Source organism: Ornithodoros turicata, chromosome 1 (genome assembly GCF_037126465.1).
Source record: "Ornithodoros turicata isolate Travis chromosome 1, ASM3712646v1, whole genome shotgun sequence".
In the NCBI taxonomy this organism is placed as follows: domain Eukaryota; kingdom Metazoa; phylum Arthropoda; class Arachnida; order Ixodida; family Argasidae; genus Ornithodoros; species Ornithodoros turicata.
Window position 1 is genome coordinate 231,971,843 of NC_088201.1, and position 25,298 is coordinate 231,997,140.

The window sequence follows — 25,298 nt, forward strand, 5'->3', positions numbered from 1 at the left end:
GACACACCGGCTCGGAATAGGGTCCCTGACGTCTTAACCCATAACGACAGTCAACAAACGAAATGCACTGTCATGAAAAATGACATGAAATACCAAAACGTGCAAGTGTCGCTTCTGATGCTCGTAGTCGCCTTCTGCCGATACTCTATCAACACTGTCTGTGGCACTCGACACCGGCTCGGAATAGGGTCCCTGACGTCTTAACCCATAACGACAGTCAACAAACGAAATGCACTGTCATGAAAAATGACATGAAAATACCAAAACGTGCAAGTGTCGCTTCTGATGCTCGTAGTCGCCTTCTGCCGATACTCTATCAACACTGTCTGTGGCACTCGACACCGGCTCGAATAGGGTCCCTGACGTCTTAAACCCATAACGACAGTCACAAACGAAATGCACTGTCATGAAAAATGACATGAAAATACCGAAACGTGCAAGTGTCGCTTCTGATGCTCGTAGTCGCCTTCTGCCGATACTCTATCGACACTGTCTCTGGCGCTCGACACTGGTTGGAATAGGGTCCCTGACGTCTTAACCCATACGACAGTCAACAAACGAAATGCACTGTCATGAAAAATGACATGAAAATACCAAAACGTGCAAGTGTCGCTTCTGATGCTCGTAGTCGCCTTCTGCCGATACTCTATCAACACTGTCTGTGGCACTCGACACCGGCTCGGAATAGGGTCCCTGACGTCTTAACCATAACGACAGTCAACAAACGAAATGCACTGTCATGAAAAATGACATGAAAATACCGAAACGTGCAAGTGTCGCTTCTGATGCTCGTAGTCGCCTTCTGCCGATACTCTATCGACACTGTCTCTGGCACTCGACACTGGTTGGAATAGGGTCCCTGACGTCTTAACCCATAACGACAGTCAACAAACGAAATGGCACTGTCATGAAAAACGACATGAAAATACCAAAACGGGCAAGTGTCGCTTCTGATGCTCGTAGTTGCCTTCTGCCGATACTCTATCGACATTGTCTCTGGCACTCGACACCGGCTGGAATAGGGTCCCTGACGTCTTAAGAGGGGATACCACCTCCGGCGGCCCCATGTATTTTCTATGGGACAAACTTTGCAGTCCCTTTCGGTAAATAATGAACCGATTTTCACGAGACTGGTCTTGTTGGATAGTATTCGGAAATGCGCTTTGTCGCTTCAGGAAAAAATATTGCTTTTCTCAAGACATTTTTCTAAACGCGTTATTGAAGTACAAAAAATTACCAAAATTGGATACTCAAGCTTTGACACGCTCTGATAAAAAAACTAAGAGACCTATGCGGAAATTTTCCTGGAGCGGCAAAGCAAAATCTTTCTAGAGCATTTTAACACGAGGATCATCCACATCCGATTATCTGTTCTCTCGATATATGATAAAATGTGAAGGTTGGTAACGCGCTGAATTTTGCGCCTTCCTGTGGCGCCATATCGCGGGCTAAAGGGGTACAAAGAATCCCAAAGAATCCCAAGAAGCCACACAGCAGCGTAAATCCAACACCCTATCCTAGATTCCCTTTCCTGAAGGTTCCATTCTCTCTGATGAAGTCTTTGAAACAGCTCTTTATGGGAGATTAGGTAAGGGAATGACAAAAGCGTCTGCTGTTTGGGATTGTTGGAGATAGTATGTGTGTCGCAATCCCCCAGTCTGTTCCCTGCCTAGGGTTTTTCCGACCTGATCGGTATGGCAATGCAAGTTTTCCGGCAGGCAAGTCTGCAGCTATGTCGATCACCCTTGTTTGTTTTCTGTGCACAGTGGCCGCCAATTTTTCGGTGAAAGGACCACGTATCCTACTTTTATATGGTGCTGTCTTTGAAAGCATACAAGTGTTTAATTGCACTGAGTATGAAAATCGGTACTGCTTTTGTTATTAGTTGCTCCGGTGCAGGGTTTTAGGAAAAAATGCCCCCACCCCCCAAATAATCAAAATGCCACTGAAAAAATTATCAGCTGGAAGAAATGTGCACACAAAAAATGTCCCCTGAGGGACATCCAATATTGATGCGCGTGGGATTGTTCACTTTGGACGTCGGCTTTTTGCTACAGTGTTAATAAACACGGGGGGGGGATATGAGTAGTAAGTACTGACCACGTTTATCCGGAAACGCACATCTGGCCTGGACGCCATTAATTAGCAATTAGAGCTAATTGGGACCCCCCACATTAATCAGCACCCTCCAGGGAGCCATCACACTAATTGGGGAATGTCTATCTTGCGTCCAGACCAAGATGTGCGTTTCCGGATAATCGTGGTCATAAAAAATAAAAAAAATAGGCAGAAAATAAAATAAAAAGATAGAAATAGAGTGGAGAGAAACAATTTATTCGAAAATCAACGATGCCGCGGCGAAGAAGCCGCTCCGCAACACCCGAGTGACCAGCGTCCGCCATGTTGGTAGTTTGCACCCAGCAGTTGCAGAGATCGACGACAGGTGGCCACTTAGTTGCAAGGCATCACACCAGATGGCGCCACCATCATAGCTCTAGACGAGAAAGACAGAACAAGATACTAGCGGCAGGTAAAAATGACAGCACTGCTAAGCAAGTCTAGGCATGCGAGAGAAAAGGTCTAACCGCTACTGCTAAAACAGAAAACAGTACACATCGCGGGAAAAAGGCTTACGGGGGGACGATCGCTTAGGCCTAACCCCAACACTACGCAGCTAACACAAGGCGGGAACCACATATCGCTAAACATGCGAGAAAAGGCTTAACACGAGCGCGGTCACCGCTAAACACGGCAAACATACGAGGAAAGAGGCTTACGGGGGGCGATCGCTTAGGCCTAATCCCAACACTACGCAGCTAACACAAGGCGGGAACCACACATCGCTAAACATGCGTCAACAGGCTTGGACACCGCAAAACAAGTCTAAACATGCGAGAAAAGGCTTAACACGAGCGCGGTCACCGCTAAACACGGCAAACATACGAGAAAAGGAGCGCGTCAAATCACTCACCTTTTCCCCCGCGGCAACTTCCAGGCAGAAACTGAGCGAGCGCGGAGAACATACGTCTGCTCCCTACGAGATCCAGCCAGCAACTGAGCGAGCGCGCGGAGCGCACGTCCGTCTTCCGCGACGGTCCGAGAGAAACTGAGAGAGGCGACGCGCGCGCGCCCTCTGCTCCACCCGTCCGCGCATGCGCGCGCGCGCGCGCTGCTAGCTCCCTCTGCGCCGGCCGCGGGTGTTTTCGGTTTCGGCTCTCTGCTGCGCGCGCGCGCGCTCCTAGCGGCGACGGGTGGCTTTTCAGTTTCGCTTTCATTCTCCGTTCTTTGCGCGCGCGTTTATCTCTACAAAGGCAGCGCGCACCGCGCTCGCGTCATCACTACGTGAAGATGTTCAGCTACCACTCTTTACAAAATTGTTCCCGTACCCACGCTTCTTGGGAAGAAGTGGAGAAGGAATGTTTCAACGGCGAAAGTCCCCGCAACAAGCTCGTCATCACTGCTTTTCGCTACGTGATAGACATGGTAGGCTTTGGCAATATAGGAGAGATCTCGCCGGGGCCGCTGCAGGAGATGGTGCGTCGAATTTACGCCCGTTACAAGAACGTCTGCATAACGGTTCCTGACGGACCCCTGGGACTGATGAGCGAATTTGTGAGCTTGGCCAACGCAGAATTCAACTACATCGCTGCAGACATCGTGGACCTTCTCGCTCGTGCCATCGCTCATATTAAGCACGCCCTGCGGAAGCAGCGACATTTGCAAGCAGTCTACATCGTCAACTTCGTCACTGATTTATTGAAATACCGCTTGGTTATTGACATGCAACGCATTAAACAGTCCGAATAACTTTGACGAGACTCTGTGTGTTCTTTCACTGAAACATCTTTATTGAATACATACAAAGGACTTGGTCGATAGATGCCTGCACCCTCCCTGACTTGCCTCAAGAGAAAGGATATGGGGTATCTTCATCCGAGCGTCGTCATTGCGCGGGTCACTGCGTCAGCACGATGACGGAATGGTCATTCTTTTCGTACACCCATTCCGCTACCACACTGCCACGATGTCCCGTGCTGCTCCTGTCTGCGAGAGAGAGAGAGAGAGGGATGTCTCGACTAGAACTTTTATTCTCGATTACATGCGCGTGCAGCTCTTTGTTCCGCGGTTACTCGATGCCTGACGTCGACGGTCTCGGGCTCTCTTCCGGGTTTTCCGGTGCTGCACAAAGAGGGAGTACTATCGTAATCCTATACGCGTCAAAACACTAGGAAGCTTACCGTATTCGCAGCTCCCATAAGGGAAGGAGTGTACGGCATCCACGAGATAGCGTTTGTCGTCGTAGGGGACCAAGCTCTTCTTGAGTCTCGAAATGGTGTACATCGTTTGCTTTATACTCTGGATGGTGCACTGCTTCTGAGAGACCGCCTTTTCATTGAACAGAGAATCTCGGTACACTTCGTGCAATAAATGTTTCCTCACCACGTCTTTCTTAACTCCTTTGGCTGTCGCGATCTGTTTGTGTGTCCCAGCCAAGAGAATGCTGTACATTTTCGCTCGGATGGCTACGACTTCCTGAATAACTCCACCCCCGTCTCGTCTTTGAAGTACCCCATCTGATTCGCGTGCTCGTCGTTGAAAAGTGGGTGGTCCGGCGGATAGGAAGACAGATCTAACTCACTCTCAATCTTCATCAGCTGCTCTTCCAGGCTTTCACACGTGAGAGAAAAAATTACGCTGTCCGTGTCGCTATAGATCAATTGCACTGGACATGTCAAGCGAGAAAAGAGCGACTCGTAGATGAAGCTGTACATTCGGACTTTGGATATTTCAAGAATGGCAAAGCCCACGTAAAGGGGGTGCGTGCATTTGATGCGGCGTTGTTTCATCTCGTACAAGATGCACTTATCACTCAGAATGTGAAAATGCTGACTGTCGACGGAGCTAGCTTTTCGGAGCGCGCTTTCTTTGTCGTAGGCTAGGGCATACTTTTTCATCCGTCTCACATTTTGTATCGACTTACCGAACGTGCTGTTCGACATGGTTTTGTACAGAAGTCGCTCGAATTTTGTGCTCGCGGCATTCCTCAACGCGACGTTTCTCTGCACGAAGGTTCGCAAAAAGTTGTCTTGGCGGAACGAGAGGATGCTGTGAACACGTTTTATTTTCATGCCCAACCTCACGTACAGAGCGAGCAGTGCATAATGAACGACGTAGCGTTCTTTGTCGTAGCACGTCAGCAAGAGTTTCGTTGTGGAAGGGGCGTTCAGCGCCAACGCATCTTTCAGGTGGCGTTGGTAGGGGGAGAGTTCGTTCTCGTCCACGCACCTGTGTTCGGGTGCCAGGGGAAAATCCCTAGTGAGCGCGTGCAGTTCTTCGGGATATGACAAGTCTACCACGTACACGTAACCCACTTCCGAATCGTGAGGAATGTTGAGAAAATCGATCTCGCTCCACCTCGAAGGATCGACCCACTCAAAACCACCTGTCGGGAGATGGAAAGTCATCGCGTACGGGTACAAACTGTTCACGTCGAGGTACTGGATAAAAGTCTTTTCTTGCTGGGGATCGTAATCGTCGCACCCCTCGTGATTAGCCCGACAGTATCTGTGGAAGCTGTTACAAATGCCTCCCCTGATTCCCTTCTCGATCGTTTCGTACATCTCGCGATCGCTCATGAGCTCGAGTTTGACTTTGGTGAGCTTCAGAGCGCTGCTCCACGCGTAACTGGCGAGGGACACTGTGCGTAGGATATCTAACCCATCCGTCTCTAGCGCAATCTTCCTGAAATACAGTACGACGTCGCAGAGCTGACAGGCGTCGAGCGTGACGTAGAGACGCGTGTAACCGCCGAGGTTCTTACATTCGAACAATTCGAAAATCTCGAGGGCGTACTGATAGTCCTCGTCCGTGATCTCTTGGTCGTTCAGGTCGCTTTTGAAAGCTTCCTTTGGCGGTAGTGCGGGCAAATTGTACGCTTCGAAACTGTCGACGAAGGTGTACGGGTAAATGCCCTTCCTGAGGAGGCGTCGGAAACGGTCACCAAACATTTGACGGGTACACTGAAACGCGCTTTCACCACCGCTGGCGAGCAGGGTTTCCACCAGGTTCGACAAGGAGAGGTTGAAAAACTGCGTGGTATCGCGGAAATGGAGATCGCCAATGTTGAACCCTCTTATCTTTTCCGAGCTCGAAGCTAAGATCCACGGCTCGCCCAGATTTAGAACGTGCATGTGGCGGAGAAGGGAGCTCAAATCGTACTGCAGGTTGTGCACGCACACGACGAGTTCTTTGGTATTACGACACGTAAGGTTACACGTATCACACAGCGTCGCGACAAAATTCGAAGAACCGGACTCTACGAAGCGGGTGTGGTCGTGATGCGATACCTTCCGCGTATGTCGGTTAAATTCGATTCCACAAAATTCGCAGTGTGTAGCGCTCGCGTGCCGAAAGTGGTCTTCCATACTCATGACCAACGGCGCGGGACAACTGTTCAACCTATCGATTTGATCACTAAATCGCTTGAGCGAGAGCAAGCATTTCTCTGCCGCGTTGGGGTCCCAAATAGCCATCTACGTCCATTATTTTCCCATCACAACTTCTCACTAGCACAATGCTGTACGAGCTCATCCTGTGCACACTCGAGGCGTCCTTCACGAGCGCGTTTTTTTCCAAAACGCTCTCCGTGTCCAACACCGCGAAATAGGGGTAGGGATGCATGTACTGTATCTTGTTGAAGGAGACACACTCCCCCGCTTTTGGCATTTCGAGAATCACTTCGTTTACGTCTCGACACAGACGTTCGTGTTGCTGCAATGCCTCTCTCGTTCCGTAACCGGACGTGCATTTCTCGCAATAAAAGTAGTCACTTCGTCCCATGAAAGTGCTAAATTTTCGGATCCCATAGAAATGCTCCCTAACCTCGAGCAGGTGGACTTTATCCTTATAGAGCGTGCAGGGAACCCGTCCGGTAGATATCGAACTCGTCTGCTCGTCGAACACGTAGATGTAGACGGAGATTTTGTTTTTTCTCTCCCACAGGGTAATGTCTTCGTAAGTGACTGGGAAGCAGGGCGGCCAGTACGTTACGCGCGTCTCCGGATGGGAAGGATTCATGTACTTGTGGTATCTTACATGCAGGTTTGGTTTGCTCCTCAAAGGATGTAAGAGTGCCAGCACGCTATACTTGAAACACTCGTTTTCGTGATTCGGCGGAAGTTTGACGTTTGTGAGAGTCTTTGTTTTTCTCTTTAGCAGCTCGGGAAGCTCCATCGTGCATCCTATCCGCTTCGGTTTTAAGCGCGTTAGTTTTAAGTCGACACATTGGACGTCGTTCGAGGTGAAACCAGACCCTTCTCTCGCATAGTTTTCAACGCGTTGCGAGGACTCTGCGATGGCAGCATTTATCGCGCCTTCGATTTCTTGGCGGTTATGAACGACTCTCATGTGAAGGTTCACGTGAAGGAGATGCGAAGTCAACCCATCGGCTCCGTCCTTAACCATGAGCGCCTTCGAGCACAGACAAAATTTGAAAGGCATGGGATAAGCTTCGAGGACGCGCGTGATTACTGGAGCTATGCTCGGTAGATAGAGTCGCAAATCGTCGACGTTGTCGTCGTGCGGGGAACAGAGAAGCGTGTACCTAGTAGCCGTTCCGTCAAATGCCTCGTCTGTGACAAAAAAAGGAAGGAATCGTCTCTCCGTGACGGAGGGATGATTCTCTACGACGTGTTCTCTCAATTCAACGATTCTACGACCCTGGACAGGCTCAGCTTCGTTTCGAAATTCTGGGCTTGCATCTGGTGATTCATCTCGAACCCTACCAGACAGAGGAATGAAATCTGCATACGACTGATCCCCTTCCCACATGAGCAATTCGTCGTCGTCGTCGTCCGTTTCAGGTATTAGGAAAGGCGGACTACTGACTCTGTCGTCGTCGTCGTCATCTGAAAGGACGACTGGGCTATTACCGAGATTCTCTATTCTAGCTTCGTGCTCTCTTTCTACGGCCACGAGCATGGCATCGATGGGGTCGTACTGACATACGAGACAGCGCGGCACTGCGGTCAAACAAAATCAGTACGAGATTCCCCCTCACGAAACAATGCTCACTTTTCCCTTCAGTTGAGGAACGCTTGAGATTGATGATGATGATGATGAGAGAGGATGGGATGAGTCCCTGTGGTCAGTGTCATGCGGTGACAGCGGCTATTGGTTCATGAAAAACAATGTCATACATAGAATACACTCTCACAGCAGAGACGGTCAACTTACATTTTGGTCCACGAAACGCCTCGTGTCGTGGATGGATGGATGCCCCTCGTGGGCTTCCTGTCAATCGTCGTAGAACCAGCGCACCTTTTATAGTCGCTACACCGCTCTCCTCCTCCTCCGCATTGCGACGGTGTCGTCTGTACTTTGACCACCCCGCCTTCCGTCTTTCGCGCCTTTTTGCGATGTCGCATATGACAATGATAATACCATCGACGTTGAATAAAACATTACACTAATTTCTAGCTAACACTCTGGGACGACTTGTACATGACGACAAGAAGACCCAGAGTGGGATTCGAACCCAGGATCCTTCTACACTGGGCGCGACGCACTAACCACCAATCTAATTCGTACTGCGTGACGTTTTTCGTATTGCGGGGTTCGTGTCTACACACGTCACAACATGTTCAAACACGTTCAAACATGTTCAAACACGTTCAATGACGTCATAGAGAGAGAGAGGAAGTAGTGTGTCTAGGGACGACTTCGTCGCCTGTGTCTAAACACGTCCAAACACGTCCAAACATGTTCAGACACGTTCAATGACGTCATAGAGAGGGTGAGAGAGGAACGAGTGTGTCCAGGGGCGACTTCGCCGCCCATGTCCAAACATGTTCAAACACGTCTTAACATGTTTAAACACGTTCAATGACGTCATAGAGAGTGAGAGGCAAAGCTTTACTATAAATGTCGAAGCGAACGTTCGATCGTCATTCCATCATGATCAGCTTGGTAGATCCTCGTAAGTAATACCCATGACGTCATCATCATCGTCGAAATGTTTGAAGAGTTTCGTTTCCAGTGTACAACACTTTTGCTGCGCGTGAAGTCGGTTTTTTCCCGCCTCACATATTTCGGGAGATTGGCAGGGCCCGCTTCTTCTGCACCAATTGCGGTGGATTGTGGTCCAAAGGTACGCTTCCTCGTTATTTTTTTTTTTTTTTAATACGTTCTATAATCGTTCACATTTTTTTTCCAGAGCAAAAGCATTGGACGGACCGATTGATTCGCCCGTTTCTCGGCTGTCGGACGGTACCGTTCGACGTACGTTGCGAAGGACTTCGACTATTGAAGGAAGATGGAGAAGATGGACCATCAGTGTCACTCTGTGACTGAAGAAGATTGTACGTGCGTGTGTGTTTGAGATATAAAAACACGCGTTTCTCACACTCCTTTCGTTGCAGATTACGAATGGCTACTGACGGGAGATCTACCCCTGGTCCTAACCTTCAAGCCTCCTCCAAAGACCTTCTTTTTGCGAATCGGCGATCAACTGACTACCTGTCGCTGCGGTGGACTCTGGTCGAGAAACCCCAGCCATTGGTTAGACTCGAGCCTTCGTCCGTATTTGGGCTGCCTTCCCGGCTACGAAACCAAAGCTGGAGCCTAATTCGTGTGTAACGAGAAATAAAAAAAGGTTGTCTACTCTCATTCCGTCTCAGTCATGATGACGCCCGAGCAGAGGTTTGCCACCTTTGTGCAAACGCGAATGTATCGGGACTTGCTGCGATTACGCGATTATATTCACGGCGATAGCTGCGAGGGAGACTTTCGCTCGATTCTCAAGACGATACCCTTACGTCTGTTCACCGTCAGTGGGAAGATTGCAAAGAAAATGAAGCGTTTCGTAGATTACAAGCTCGAGCTGTTGGAAAAGTATAGACGAGGAGAGACAGTCGACCCGTGTCTCATCAACGCGGGTTTCAACCGACCTATCGTCCGTCGCTACTGGCTTCTCCACACATCCCTCGACGTCACGGTGCAGACCGGCGACGACGGCGGTGAGCGTCGGGTCAGCACGTTGGAAGATCGTCTCGCAAGGGTCTTGTGTATGTCGTGAAAAAATAAATAGACTATTTTTTTACGAAACGAGTTCGCTCACGAGGAGACGTTTTATTGTTTCGTCATTCTCTTCGAGGTTACAGGAAAACATGGATACACAACTTTTCAAGCTGTAGCGTTTCGACATGCGCGTGGCTACGTAGATACAAAAAAGCCCGCAGTAAGGCGAAAAAGGCGATTGAATACACTTGTCGTTATACTCGTCCACTACAGGTAAAGTCCTTCGAAGGTTTGCTTCGATGGGAGGAAGTCCGTAGCTGTCGAAAAACACGGTAGACCCGTCGTAGTTTTTCAGGTAGAGCACCCAGTGCTGCCCGCGTCTTCTTCGCTCTTCCGTATTGATGATTAAATAACCGGGCTTGCGTAAAACGAAGGCTTCGTTTGAAGCGCAAATGCCTCTCAGCATGGAGGAAGCGAGGGGGTTCAAGGACACGAGTTCCAAGATGTCGCTCTCGTACATCTTTTCTTATGGGAAGGTGATCGTACGGTCCTTGTCGACGTACATGAGCTTGGGACACTCGGAAATCAAGAGGACGGTGACCGCGTGTGGAAGGGCTTTAGCGAAGCGTAATTGCAGGCGAACGTTTCCTTTTCGCCACTCGTTCAAATGCGAAGGAGAAGAACACTTGTCCACGTCCAAGTTAAAGTAGAGAAGGAACCCGTTCGTTTTAAATCGCTCGTAGCTATACTTGAAATGTTTCTCTCCCAGTTCTTGCAAGAAGTTAAAGTAGGGAATTTTGACGAGGTCGTTCTGAAAGTCGTACTCGGCTCGCACTTGCTGGCCGTCCACGGAGAGCATCGAATGAGACAGGTCGTAATGGCGGAATTTGTAGGGGTTCGATTGGATGTCGCCGAGAAAGTCGGACGTGGCGAGCAGGGCGACGCATAATTTGGAAGGCACCCTTTCGGGGTAAACGTTTTCAAAGTGAGCGTCCAAGCTCCCGGCACTCAAGCTCCGCACCTTGGTTTCTAATCCGCGTAACACGTAGATGGCCGGCGTGGTCTGAAGCCGCCGCTCGTATTCCAAAAATAGGGAAGGTGCCAGCGTCACCTTTTTCAAGTGTAACGTCATTTCTTTAATGTCCACCTCGTAATTGTACGTTTTCTTGTCTTTGGGGACCGATACGAGTTTAAATTCGTCGTTGTTTAACAGGAAAACGACGCGAATTTCGACGGCAGGTACCATCAGGCGCGGCTGTTGAAACAGGTCGGTATTGATCTGACCGACCAGGTTAAAGTATTTTCCACCCTTCGTCGCTTCGTAACGTTGTTTCGGACCGCGAGACGAGACGTCGTAATCGTCCTTTAAATGTTCGTCGTCCTCGACATAAAGTCCAGCCGCGTGCACTGTTTCTTGAGCCGCGGGCGTGGAATGAAGCACGACGTCCAAAATACTCCTGTAGGCGTACAACTCGTTGGAACTGACGAGCTTGTTGTTCGCATAAACGGTGACCGTCTTAAACATGCCGCTCAACAGGTGGTTTATTGGGAAAACGACATCTTTCTCGTCCATTTCTTCCCCGTCGTCGCGAACAATGCGCACGGTCAAAGACACGAAACTACCGTAGAGATCCAAGTGTGCCCTTTGCAAATTTTGAATACAAAACTCGATCACGGAATTATTTACTCCGTTGACCGGATAAAAAAGTTGGTACGAAGTATCTTCCACGCCGTATTGAATGGAAGGGGGTTCGAATATCATCACATCACTCGTTAGACAGATCGGCGTCTGTATTTTTCCTTTCGTTGACGTCATGACGGAGCGCGCGCAGCGGATGTGTGACCTTCACGGCGTACCAAAGATATCTGCAGGTGCGTCGTGTGTCGGCGCCTTTTGTTGTCGTTTGCGGCGTTTCTTTCCATTGTTGTTGTTTCCAGAGCCCTCCATGGAATCCAGCACGTCTCTCCCCGTTGCTATGGCCGTCTTTTTTACTGCGCGCGATATTCCTTCGCCATCGGCCAAATTCCGCGCCAAGCGCTTCAACGTTCTCTTGGCGATCGGTTTTATTTGCTGCCAGATGGGAACGATAAACTTGGATATGTTGCTCAACACACCGCCCCCTCGTTGGAAAAGGGGTCCCGTGTACACGGGAATTATTTTGGGGGAATTACGGTACATATTTGAAATGCAACGTTAGATTGGTTCTGCCTTTGGACCGCAACGGCAAACGTCTTCCCGTTTCGTCCGCGAGAACGATCGTCACTGAGGGAATTTCGAATTGAGACAGGTTAAAATACTGGATGTTATCTAACGTGTAGGTGACGACGTGCTTGTCTTTCTCGTAATAAAAGGGTAGTATTTTTAATATCGGTTTTTTCCCGCTCCCCACGTACGTGGGTTCCACGATATCCGTGTACACGATTATGTTGTGAAACGGGGGTTCCAGGAGTACCTCGACGGAGCTCGTGGCATCCTCATCCCCCGTGAACACGGTACGCGATTCGAAGCCCAAAAGCACGGCCAGGTACTCGGAAAGTCTTAGGGTGGAGGTGCCCTCGGAAAGCCGAATTTTACATTTCTGTTCGGTTCCGTCGAAGCTGAAGCGCGCGCGTTCGCCTACGCGCTGATTAATCGCATTTAGAAGTGCTTGCGGCGTCGCATAATAGCCGGGAGGCACATGTACTTGCAAAGATCGAGGAATTTTCGTCTTGATCGTGAAAGAAAATTGGCGCGCTACGGGGAGAGAGACGCGTAGCGTTTCTTCTTCGTGTCCCTCGACGGCTGTGAGATGTAGCAGCTTGACAAAGGGTTCCGGTACGTGCAACCCTTTCGGTGTTTTCAGAGAGTACACGTTATCCGCGAATTCTAGCGAGGCGTCCAGCTTGTGCGTCTGGAAATACTTGTTGAGTGTGTTCCGTAGGGACGTGGTTTCCGAATTCAGAGTGACGTCGCCGAAAGCGACGGGTGCGGCGTGCTCCAATAAGATGGAGGTGGCTTCGCGTTCGCTCAATTTGGGGGGTTTCACCGCACGACCTGCTTCGCGGGACGCTAGCGAGGCGTCGAGCGCTTGCGCGAGCCGAGGGTCCAATTCCACGGCTTTCACGTCCACGGGTAAGACGAAGTCGTATCGCGATTTATTGTACGCGAAAGAAACGTCGAATTCCGAAAGGGCTTTTCCCAAATCCCTCTCGAGATCCGAGGTGACACGAAAAGTTCTGCCGGCTTCCACCGTATCATCGAAAGAAACCTCGATTTTCGCATCTTGCCTTTCGTAGCCGATATTTAAAAAATCGTTACTTATGCTGAGATCCATCAGACCGACTTTATACCGATTCGAGAGCTGAAATTTTCCCGTTACTCTAAAATAACGGAATATTCTGTCGCGTAAAGTCCGTATGACACGCTCTGCCTGCGACGCTTTGATTACTGGAGAGAAGGTAGAATACATCTGTACCTTCTTTCGTGAGAGATACTCCTTGACGGTCTTGTTGTAGAATTCCCCGCCTCTGTCGCAAAAGATGCGTGTAGGTACGTTACCTCCCCGAAAAAGTCTTATCATGGCCCTTTTCATTTCGGCGGGGCGCTTCGTCTTTAGCGGGAGGGTGCGCAGAAAGCGGGAGAGGGAATCGATTGCCACGAGAATGTAGCGGTAGCCACCGTTGAATCTCTTGTATTTTGAAAAATCGGCGAGGTCCATTTGCCACACGTCGTTGATCTTGAGCGCGATGATGCGTCTCCTATTAAACTTTCTTCTGACCGGATGGTGAAGCGTGTAGGCATCCAGCTTTCTGAGAATGGCGAGAGCCTTCTTTTTGCTCAAGTGATGCGCTTTTCTATAGCGTTCCACACCCCCCAAACCACCCTCTGGTTTCTCATATCCCTCCATAAGTCGTCCACGCAATGGAGGCTTGCTGCTGCTGCTGTTGAGGCTCGCGAGATTTGGGTAGAGAAATCAGACGCAATAGTTTCGAGACTTTGGGGAACCAGGAAGGTTTCTTTCCCGTCTTACGTTGCAACAAATAATTGACGAGTTCGTAAACGGAGGAGTGTCTGATGGGCTTGCCCGACACGGAGACACAACCCTCGCGATCCCAGGAAAGAACCTTCTTTAATTCCGAGACAACCCTTTCCGCTTCCTCTTCGTCCACCTCTGGAGAGAGGAGCGAATAGTCAAAGTCATTTGTAGCGTCGGACGCCTTGTTTTTATTGTCGTAGGGGTCAAATCCGTACTGCTTGAGTATACGATACAGTGCTTGCAGTATGAGTTTCACTTTGACGTCGTCACTCTCCTTCGAGGAAAGAATGTTTCCGATGGAGGTGGTCACTTCAATTCTCTTGGCCATTGGAGAAAAGGTTCAACACGGCGGAAAGCAGGAGAGGAACCACCGACGAAAGAACGCCCTGTCCTCGCTGCTGAGACAGATAGCGCTTCAAACGTTGCGGATTCTTGTGAATCTTTTTGTAGGCGAGCCGTCGTAAAAAGCGTTTGTGCTTCTTCAAACGCGCGAACGTATCTGGAGCTAGAGCCACCTTTCCGTTCAATACATTGAGGCAAATTTCGGAGAGGTGTTTCATGTCGGACGAGGACGAACGTCTCAAGACGTCGCGGCGGCGTGGAGGGGGTAGAGTGGAGAGTACTTTGAGTAAAGTGAGGTGAGGGCGGAGATTCATTTCGGAGCGTAGATATATTGACGTTCTCCCGGGAAGATATTGCTACGCAACCTGTGATCCTCGTGCGTATAGTTGTGAAGATCCACGAGTAAATATGCGTGGGGCGACGACATTGCTTGTTTATATGCGTCCAGAAAATACTCCAATCTTTTTCTGCCAAATAGCTGTTGGCCGAAATGTTCCATCTGGTGCACGCTGCGCACGGTGCGCCACAGGACGACGTAACTGGCGTTGTAGGATATTGTTCTAAAATGGCTACTGTCGAAAAAGATGTTTTGAACGAGTAAGAAGATCGACGCGTTGGCGTGGTGAGAACCCCGAATGAAAAGATCGGTCACCTCCTTCAAGGAACCGGCGTCGGTCATGTGATCGTCGACGACGATCAGCGTAGCGCGCGACGTGTCCCACTCTCGCGGTAGCTCCTTGGTAAATTTTACGGAGTCCCCGAATTCGTCCTGCATGCTCGGCGAAGCATATTTCTGCACGTAGAATATTTGTGACGGAGGCTTGTCTACCACGTCGTTCAGGTTCCTCAACACGTTAGCAACGAACGTAGATTTGCCGCACATGGAGGGGCCGCTTAAGATACAGCGAAAGGGATGACGGAAACGAAAAGGTTCGGGGGAAGACATGTTGCGTGCGTACACGTTGCACGAAGAGAAAGAAGAGACTGAGACTCGAAGAGAAATGCATCGCTTTTTATTTACACATCCTCGTCGTCGTCCTCTACATCGGAACTGCGTTCCCAATACAGATTGTCCAGGCTAAAGTTGGACTTCTTTTTCGCCAGTCTGTCCGCCGCTAAGATGCGGTCGAGCGTCTTCATCTTGTCCTGACACATTTCTTGACGCGCTTGCAACCATTCCAGACGGTGGACTTGAAAGGCTTCCTCCACGATGCCGCGTATAAATTCGCGAAGTTCTTCGTTTTTTGTCTTTTCCTTGCGACGACGAGAAACGCAGGAGAATAAACCACACATGGCGTTTTCCACGTATCGGTCAGAATGATGACGCGAGCGCGGTGCGCGCTGCCTTTATAGAGATAAACGCGCGCGCAAAGAACGGAGAATGAAAGCGAAACTGAAAAGCCACCCGTCGCCGCTAGGAGCGCGCGCGCGCGCAGCAGAGAGCCGAAACCGAAAACACCCGCGGCCGGCGCAGAGGGAGCTAGCAGCGTGCGCGCGCGCATACGCGGACGGGTGGAGCAGAGGGCGCGCGCGCGTCGCCTCTCTCAGTTTCTCTCGGACCGTCGCGGAAGACGGACGTGCGCTCCGCGCGCTCGCTCAGTTGCTGGCTGGATCTCGTAGGGAGCAGACGTATGTTCTCCGCGCTCGCTCAGTTTCTGCCTGGAAGTTGCCGCGGGGGAAAAGGTGAGTGATTTGACGCGCTCCTTTTCTCGTATGTTTGCCGTGTTTAGCGGTGACCGCGCTCGTGTTAAGCCTTTTCTCGCATGTTTAGACTTGTTTTGCGGTGTCCAAGCCTGTTGACGCATGTTTAGCGATGTGTGGTTCCCGCCTTGTGTTAGCTGCGTAGTGTTGGGATTAGGCCTAAGCGATCGCCCCCCGTAAGCCTCTTTCCTCGTATGTTTGCCGTGTTTAGCGGTGACCGCGCTCGTGTTAAGCCTTTTCTCGCATGTTTAGCGATATGTGGTTCCCGCCTTGTGTTAGCTGCGTAGTGTTGGGGTTAGGCCTAAGCGATCGTCCCCCCGTAAGCCTTTTTCCCGCGATGTGTACTGTTTTCTGTTTTAGCAGTAGCGGTTAGACCTTTTCTCTCGCATGCCTAGACTTGCTTAGCAGTGCTGTCATTTTTACCTGCCGCTAGTATCTTGTTCTGTCTTTCTCGTCTAGAGCTATGATGGTGGCGCCATCTGGTGTGATGCCTTGCAACTAAGTGGCCACCTGTCGTCGATCTCTGCAACTGCTGGGTGCAAACTACCAACATGGCGGACGCTGGTCACTCGGGTGTTGCGGAGCGGCTTCTTCGCCGCGGCATCGTTGATTTTCGAATAAATTGTTTCTCTCCACTCTATTTCTATCTTTTTATTTTATTTTCTGCCTGTTTTTTTTATTTTTTATGACCACGATTATCCGGAAACGCACATCTTGGTCTGGACGCAAGATAGACATTCCCCAATTAGTGTGATGGCTCCCTGGAGGGTGCTGATTAATGTGGGGGGTCCCAATTAGCTCTAATTGCTAATTAATGGCGTCCAGGCCAGATGTGCGTTTCCGGATAAACGTGGTCAGTACTTACTACTGATATGAAGATGAATTAAAGAAAAAGGAAAAAAAGGAAAGGTCAACCGAAGCGAGTGGGATCCGGACAAAATGTCCCCGGACGAAATGTCCCCAGATGCCGTCCGGTTGCACAGCCGTTGGTACCTCAAATGTGACAAATGTTTATCATACTATCATGTGCAGGGTTGATTGATTTAAATCAGCCAGATTTAAATCACCGATTTTAATCGCGATTTAAGTCATGAATATTAATCAAGATTTAAATCACCTCCCTTATGTTATGTTTGAATTCGAATAGTAACATAAAACTGGATACGCTGGGGAAGATGAGACTGAGCCTGGAAATATATTATACTTCAGTGACTTTTAGCGCAAACAGCGTCACGTGACCCCTTCCGTGGTTCTCCGGCACACTGGCAAACATTTGGTTACACATGGCGGGTGGTCATTCCACGAGCGTAGAACTTTTCCAGTTATTTGTTTTTCCTATTACTATTCGGTGTAATTCATAATATATAGTTTTCAAATAGATCTCCATTTGCATTAGCTAGTAACTGTTAGCCGCACTGTCAGAAGTCTAGACGCCCTTCTTTGTATGTGCTCAAAAAGTGATTTCGCTACTAAGAGGTGGCACACGGAAGCCATGAGGTGAAGATCTGTCTTAGAAGACAAAAATCAACTCAGTGATTTAATCAATCATATTTAAATGAAAAAATCTGAATAATTTGATTTTTTAATCACGATTTTTTACAACCCTGATTATGTGGAGGTTGCGCATCCTATAGGCCGTCAGAGCAATTTGACTTCTTATTTACGACGTACTGCTCTACGTGCGGTTGGGCCCCGTCGGAGTGTCTTGTGGGTATACCCGCATTACTCGCACGCCATTAATGCCAGTAATTTTTCGCACTCACTAAAGGGAAAAATTTCGAAAAGTAAATAGTTGGTAGCTATTTTTCAGAACTTTTGCGATGCAAGCTATGATCAGCCGGTCCCCGACGTTGCATTGCATGAAATATGTCGAATATGGTGCTCACGTTACTTTTTAAAATACTTGCGGGTAAATGCGTGTTGCGGACGCGGGTGACACATGCGCGGGTCGCGGGAGGGTGCGGGTCAGGATTTCGGTACCCACGCACACTTATAGACCAAAACGCATATTTTTGCGTTTATATATATATAACTATACTGTTTATACATTTATAATTGCAATTTATTTAAGAAACAGCTCCTACTTCCATAATTGTCCCACTCTGCGGCACGCTGCCCGTCAGTTAATTGGGCGTAGCTCTTAATTGGGTCGTAGTTGCAGTGATCCGAGAAGTTGGCCCAGGACACAGTATCTCCACGGGGCATTATGCCGCCGAACAAGAACGCATTTGAGGACTGGCAGACGGCTGAGTGACGGCAGCTGGGGACATTTTGTCCGGCGCCTTTTCGGGGGACATTTTGTCCTACACCCGAAGCGAGTAGTCGTATATTCTGTTTGAATTCCGAATCAAACATGCAATTCAACGTTCGAATTCCTAATCGCATCGATGTTTCTTCCAAACCGAACACATTTCAATAATTGATTGATTGGTTATTTAAAAGAAAACCAGGGAGAAACATTTCAATAATGTCGAAGCTGCACACGTTAGACTAGAGGGCATAAAATAATGTGAGCGCTGCTCCAGCATGGAAAGCAACGGAGGACACGAAACGTCTAGGTAAATTGTAGCAAGATAAGCTAAGTTGATAAGGAAATTTAAAGATTACGTCCGTTTCATGCTGAATAATGATTTCGCATGTGGTGGATACCATGCGTACGGGTGTAGAAAAAAATGGTCTTGTGCCCGTTACTCGACAAAAGTAATTGATTACCGTTACCGTTACTTCTACGCAAAAGCTAATTGATTACCGTTACCAATTACTCGACTCCAAATGTGATTGAGTAACGAGTAGAAAAGTAACGCGTTACTCCGGTCGTTACTCTACATTCACGCAAATTATACCCGTCCTTGTGTGCCTCAAGAAAAAGAAGAAAAGAAAGAGAGAAAAGGAAAAGAAAAAGCTGTTCAACAGCGGAACAGCTGAAGAACAGCAAAAAACGCAAACGCGTAGAAGAGGTAGATCTGTACGGCTACTGTATTTATGGCCCCGGAAGCCATTGCCCGATTGTAGGAGAACATTGCGTGGAACTTCCCCATGACTCACTAAACCCCAAAAAGCTTCATGTACCACACCTCTGGTGTAGGAAGGGATTTGGGAGGGCGACCCTGAGATTCCAGAACGTTATTACAATGACCTCCGCTTGCTATAGTAGAACTAGAGTCACTAAAAAAGAAGAACCCAACTAAGGCTGAATGAACGTCGAATGAACGTTTCATCAAACGCAGATTCACCGAATCCGAAAATCGAAAAAGACTGCAGATGCATACTATAAACAACGTTGAACTAAGGTTTTATATGGCTGTTAATTCATTATTTTTCGTTGTACCATGGCGAAATTATCTTCGTAGCACCCGCAGATTTCGGGTAGCTTACGCGCACATATCGCTATCCCATTTCAGATCTTTCCCTACCAATGAAAAAGGTGCCCAGAAAATGTAGAGGTTGCTCCCAGCTTGGGGTAATATATTTTTTTTTTTTCAATATGTGTCCTACTGGTATGCGTGATTGTTCCGCACTGTTCTATTCCGCTGTGCTGTTCGTGAATGACAAAGATATGAAAATAACCAGTGGTCTCCCCTCTTCAGCTGAAAAGCCAAACAAACAAAAAAAAGAAGAAAAATTTCGCATATTCGTTTTGAATACAGCTATTTACAATTCGTTTCGCATGTAGTGCCGCTGCGAATTAATTTCTATCGGAATGAAGTTCACCAGGGCGCCGACAATCGCTCATCGGACAAGAGCTCACCCAACGATATCGCTCACATTTTTACCGACTGCGACTCTTTTACTGCCATGGCCTTTTCTTTTTCTTCTGTGGGTTCAAATGTCCCCGGACGAAATGTCCCCCGAAAAGGCCTCGGACAAAATGTCCCCAGCTGCCGTCACTCAGCCGTCTGCCAGTCCTCAACTGCGTTCTTGTTCGGCGGATTAAAAAATCAAATTATTCAGATTTTTTTCATTTAAATATGATGAATATTGATTAAATCACTGAGTTGATTTTTGTCTTCTAAAACAGATCTTCACCTCATGGCTTCCGTGTGCCACCTCGTAGTAGCGAAATCACTTTTTGAGCACATACAAAGAAGGGCGTCTAGACTTCTAACAGTGCGGCTAACAGTTACTAGCTAATACAAATGGAGATCTATTTGAAAACTATATATTATGAATTACACTGAATAGTAATAGGAAAAAGAAATAACTGGAAAAGTTCTACGCTCGTGGAATGACCACCCGCCATGTGTAACCAAATTGTTTGCCAGTGTGCCGGAGAGCCACTGAAGGGGCCACGTGACGCTGTTTGTGCTAAAAGTCACTGAAGTATAATATATTTCAGGCTGTGGTTCATTCCCAGGCTCAGTCTCATCTTCCCCAGCGTCTCCAGTTTTATGTTACTATTCGAATTCAAACATAACATAAGGGAGGTGATTTAAATCTTGATTAATATTCATGACTTAAATCGCGATTAAAATCGGTGATTTAAATCTGGCTGATTTAAATCAATCAACCCTGCACATGATAGCATGAAAAATATTTGTCACATTTGAGGTACCAACGGCTGTGCAACCGGACGGCATCTGGGGACATTTTGTCCGGGGACATTTTCGGGGACGTTTTGTCCGGGGACATTTTGTCCGGATCCCGAGGCTCGTAAACATCAAGCATAGACATGAAAGAACTAAGATGTGGGTTCGAGTCCTACAGCTGGCTAACCTTTTCAGTGACTTTCTCCTTTCATCGTTAATCAAGCATAGGTTCGCTTGCGTGTGTGTTTTGCAGATTGGAGAAATTCTATATGGTAATGTAATCAATCAATCAATCAATCAATGCACCACATTTTTTCTGTGAATACACAGCACTTGGCTTTACGAAAGCCTAGCTTCTATCTGCGAAATGTTTTGCAACTCCCAGCCAAAGAAACATCAGCAGGTCAATATAATTTTAAAGAAATAAGCGCAGCGAACGAAACGTAACACTTCGACTTTGCGTGCTGGTGTCGAAGAACTCAGACATGGAATAATAATAATAATAATCAGATAATATCAACCCCAGAAGTCAGGAGATGCTGTCCACAAAGGGACAATGAAGAAGAATTCGCCTTGGTCGGACCTGTCTTTTTTCCTTTAGCTCAGTTGACCTTGGCAACCCACACAAGACGGGAGATCCCTGCACCTCAATAGTCAAGGAGGTCACACGTGTTTATGGAACTACACAATCCCGCGGAGGAGAAACTCGTAACAGGGGTATTCATTAGAGCTTTCACCTTGATGAGACCCGGATGTTTGTGTAGTGCCATCTACATGCGAAAAAGTCGTGAATCGGAGATGGCTCCTCGGTGATATCCCCTCTTAACCCATAACGACAGTCAACAAACGAAATGCACTGTCATGAAAAATGACATGAAAATACCGAAACGTGCAAGTGTCGCTTCTGATGCTCGTAGTCGCCTTCTGCCGATACTCTATCAACACTGTCTGTGGCACTCGACACCGGTTGGAATAGGGTCCCTGACGTCTTAACCCATAACGACAGTCAACAAACGAAATGCACTGTCATGAAAAACGACATGAAAATACCAAAACGGGCAAGTGTCGCTTCTGATGCTCGTAGTTGCCTTCTGCCGATATTCTATCAACACTGTCTCTGGCACTCGACACCGGCTGGAATAGGGTCCCTGACGTCTTAACCCATAACGACAGTCAACAAACGAAATGCACTGTCATGAAAAACGACATAAAAATACCAAAACGGGCAAGTGTCGCTTCTGATGCTCGTAGTCGTCTTCTGCCGATACTCTGTCAACACTGTCTCTGGCACTCGACACCGGCTCGGAATAGGGTCCCTGACGTCTTAACCCATAACGACAGTCAAGAAAGGAAATTGCCTGTCATGAAAAACGACATGAAAATACCAAAACGGGCAAGTGTCGCGTCTGATGCTCGTAGTCGCCTTCTGCCGATACTCTATCAACACTGTCTCTGGCACTCAACACCGGCTCGGAATAGGGTCCCTGACGTCTTAACCCATAACGACAGTCAACAAACGAAATGCACTGTAATGAAAAAGGACATGAAAATACCAAAACAGGCAAGTGTCGCGTCTGATGCTCGTAGTCGTCTTCTGCCGATACTCTATCAACACTGTCTCTGGCACTCAACACCGGCTCGGAATAGGGTCCCTGACGTCTTAACCCATAACGACAGTCAACAAACGAAATGCACTGTCATGAAAAACGACATGAAAATACCAAAACGGGCAAGTGTAGCTTCTGATGCTCGTAGTCGTCTTCTGCCGATACTCTATCAACACTGTCTCTGGCACTCAACACCGGCTCGGAATAGGGTCCCTGACGTCTTAACCCATAACGACAGTCAACAAACGAAATGCACTGTAATGAAAAAGGACATGAAAATACCAAAACAGGCAAGTGTCGCGTCTGATGCTCGTAGTCGTCTTCTGCCGATACTCTATCAACACTGTCTCTGGCACTCAACACCGGCTCGGAATAGGGTCCCTGACGTCTTAACCCATAACGACAGTCAACAAACGAAATGCACTGTAATGAAAAAGGACATGAAAATACCAAAACAGGCAAGTGTCGCGTCTGATGCTCGTAGTCGTCTTCTGCCGATACTCTATCAACACTGTCTCTGGCACTCAACACCGGCTCGGAATAGGGTCCCTGACGTCTTAACCCATAACGACAGTCAACAAACGAAATGCACTGTCATGAAAAACGACATGAAAATACCAAAACGGGCAAGTGTAGCTTCTGATGCTCGTAGTCGTCTTCTGCCGATACTCTGTCAACACTGTCTCTGGCACTCGACACCGGCTCGGAATAGGGTCCCTGACGTCTTAACCCATAACGACAGTCAACAAACGAAATGCACTGTCATGAAAAACGACATGAAAATACCAAAACGGGCAAGTGTCGCATCTGATGCTCGTAGTCGTCTTCTGCCGATACTCTGTCAACACTGTCTCTGGCACTCGACACCGGCTCGGAATAGGGTCCCTGACGTCTTAACCCATAACGACAGTCAACAAACGAAATGCACTGTCATGAAAAAGGACATGAAAATACCAAAACGGGCAAGTGTTGCGTCTGATGCTCGTAGTCGTCTTCTGCCGATACTCTGTCAACACTGTCTGTGGCACTCAACACCGGCTCGGAATAGGGTCCCTGACGTCTTAACCCATAACGACAGTCAACAAACGAAATGCACTGTCATGAAAAACGACATGAAAATACCAATAAGGGCAAGTGCTGCTCCCAGTGCTCGCAGTCATCTTTTAACGACACCGTCACTGGCGCTGGGCAGTGGCTCGGAATAACGCCCCTGACGTCTTAACCCATAACGACAGTCAACAAACGAAATGTACTGTCATGAAAAACGACATGAAAATACCAATAGGGGCAAGTGCTGCTCCCAGTGCTCGTAATCATCTTCTAACGACACCGTCACTGGCGCTGGGCAGTGGCTCGGAATAACGCCCCTGACGTCTTAACCCATAACGACAGTCAACAAACGAAATGCACTGTCATGAAAAACGACATGAAAATACCAATAAGGGCAAGTGCTGCTCCCAGTGCTCGTAATCATCTTCTAACGACACCGTCACTGGCGCTGGGCAGTGGCTCGGAATAACGCCCCTGACATCTTAACCTATAACGACAGTCAACAAACGAAATGCACTGTCATGAAAAACGACATGAAAATACCAATAAGGGCAAGTGCTGCTCCCAGTGCTCGTAATCATCTTCTAACGACACCGTCACTGGCGCTGGGCAGTGGCTCGGAATAACGCCCCTGACGTCTTAACCCACAACGACAGTCAACAAACGAAATGCACTGTCATGAAAAACGACATGAAAATACCAAAACGGGCAAGTGTCGCTTCTGATGCTCGTAGTCGCCTTCTGCCGATACTCTATCAACACTGTCTCTGGCACTCGACACCGGCTCGGAATAGGGTCCCTGACGTCTTAACCCATAACGACAGTCAACAAACGAAATGCACTGTCATGATAAACGACATGAAAATACCAAAACGGGCAAGTGTCGCTTCTGATGCTCGTAGTCGCCTTCTGCCGATACTCTATCAACACTGTCTCTGGCACTTGACTCCGGCTCGGAATAGGGTCCCTGACGTCTTAACCCATAACGACAGTCAACAAACGAAATGCACTGTGATGAAAAACGACATGAAAATACCAAAACGGGCAAGTGTTGCGTCTGATGCTCGTAGTCGTCTTCTGCCGATACTCTATCAACACTGTCTGTGGCACTCAACACCGGCTCGGAATAGGGTCCCTGACGTCTTAACCCATAACGACAGTCAAGAAACGAAATGCACTGTCATGAAAAACGACATGAAAATACCAAAACGAGCAAGTGTCGCGTCTGATGCTCGTAGTCGTCTTCTGCCGATACTCTATCAACACCGTCTCTGGCACTCGACACCGGCTCGGAATAGGGTCCCTGACGTCTTAACCCATAACGACAGTCAACAAACGAAATGCACTGTCATGAAAAACGACATGAAAATACCAATAAGGGCAAGTGCTGCTCCCAGTGCTCGCGTGTCATCTTTTAACGACACCGTCACTGGCGCTGGGCAGTGGCTCGGAATAACGCCCCTGACGTCTTAACCCATAACGACAGTCAACAAACGAAATGCACTGTCATGAAAAACGACATGAAAATACCAATAGGGGCAAGTGCTGCTCCCAGTGCTCGTAATCATCTTCTAACGACACCGTCACTGGCGCTGGGCAGTGGCTCGGAATAACGCCCCTGACGTCTTAACCCATAACGACAGTCAACAAACGAAATGCACTGTCATGAAAAACGACATGAAAATACCAATAAGGGCAAGTGCTGCTCCCAGTGCTCGTAATCATCTTCTAACGACACCGTCACTGGCGCTGGGCAGTGGCTCGGAATAACGCCCCTGACATCTTAACCTATAACGACAGTCAACAAACGAAATGCACTGTCATGAAAAACGACATGAAAATACCAATAAGGGCAAGTGCTGCTCCCAGTGCTCGTAATCATCTTCTAACGACACCGTCACTGGCACTGGGCAGTGGCTCGGAATAACGCCCGACGTCTTAACCCATAACGACAGTCAACAAACGAAATGCACTGTCATGAAAAACGACATGAAAATACCAAAACGGGCAAGTGTCGCTTCTGGTGCTCGTAGTCGCCT

The 25,298-nt window shown here is 48.4% G+C and overlaps 2 long non-coding RNA genes across 2 annotated transcripts; one reads left to right on the plus strand and one right to left on the minus strand.

Moving 5' to 3' along the window:
- Positions 1-2,313: 2,313 nt before the first annotated feature.
- Positions 2,314-3,131, minus strand: LOC135377161 (uncharacterized). Its single transcript, XR_010418070.1, has 2 exons — positions 2,972-3,131; positions 2,314-2,494 (listed from the first exon to the last, which is right to left on the minus strand). It is a non-coding gene; the product is annotated as an uncharacterized LOC135377161 (long non-coding RNA).
- Positions 3,132-15,909: 12,778 nt separating this feature from the next.
- On the plus strand, positions 15,910-16,716 carry LOC135377162 (uncharacterized). Its single transcript, XR_010418071.1, has 2 exons — positions 15,910-16,058; positions 16,536-16,716. It is a non-coding gene; the product is annotated as an uncharacterized LOC135377162 (long non-coding RNA).
- The last annotated feature ends 8,582 nt before the right edge of the window (positions 16,717-25,298 follow it).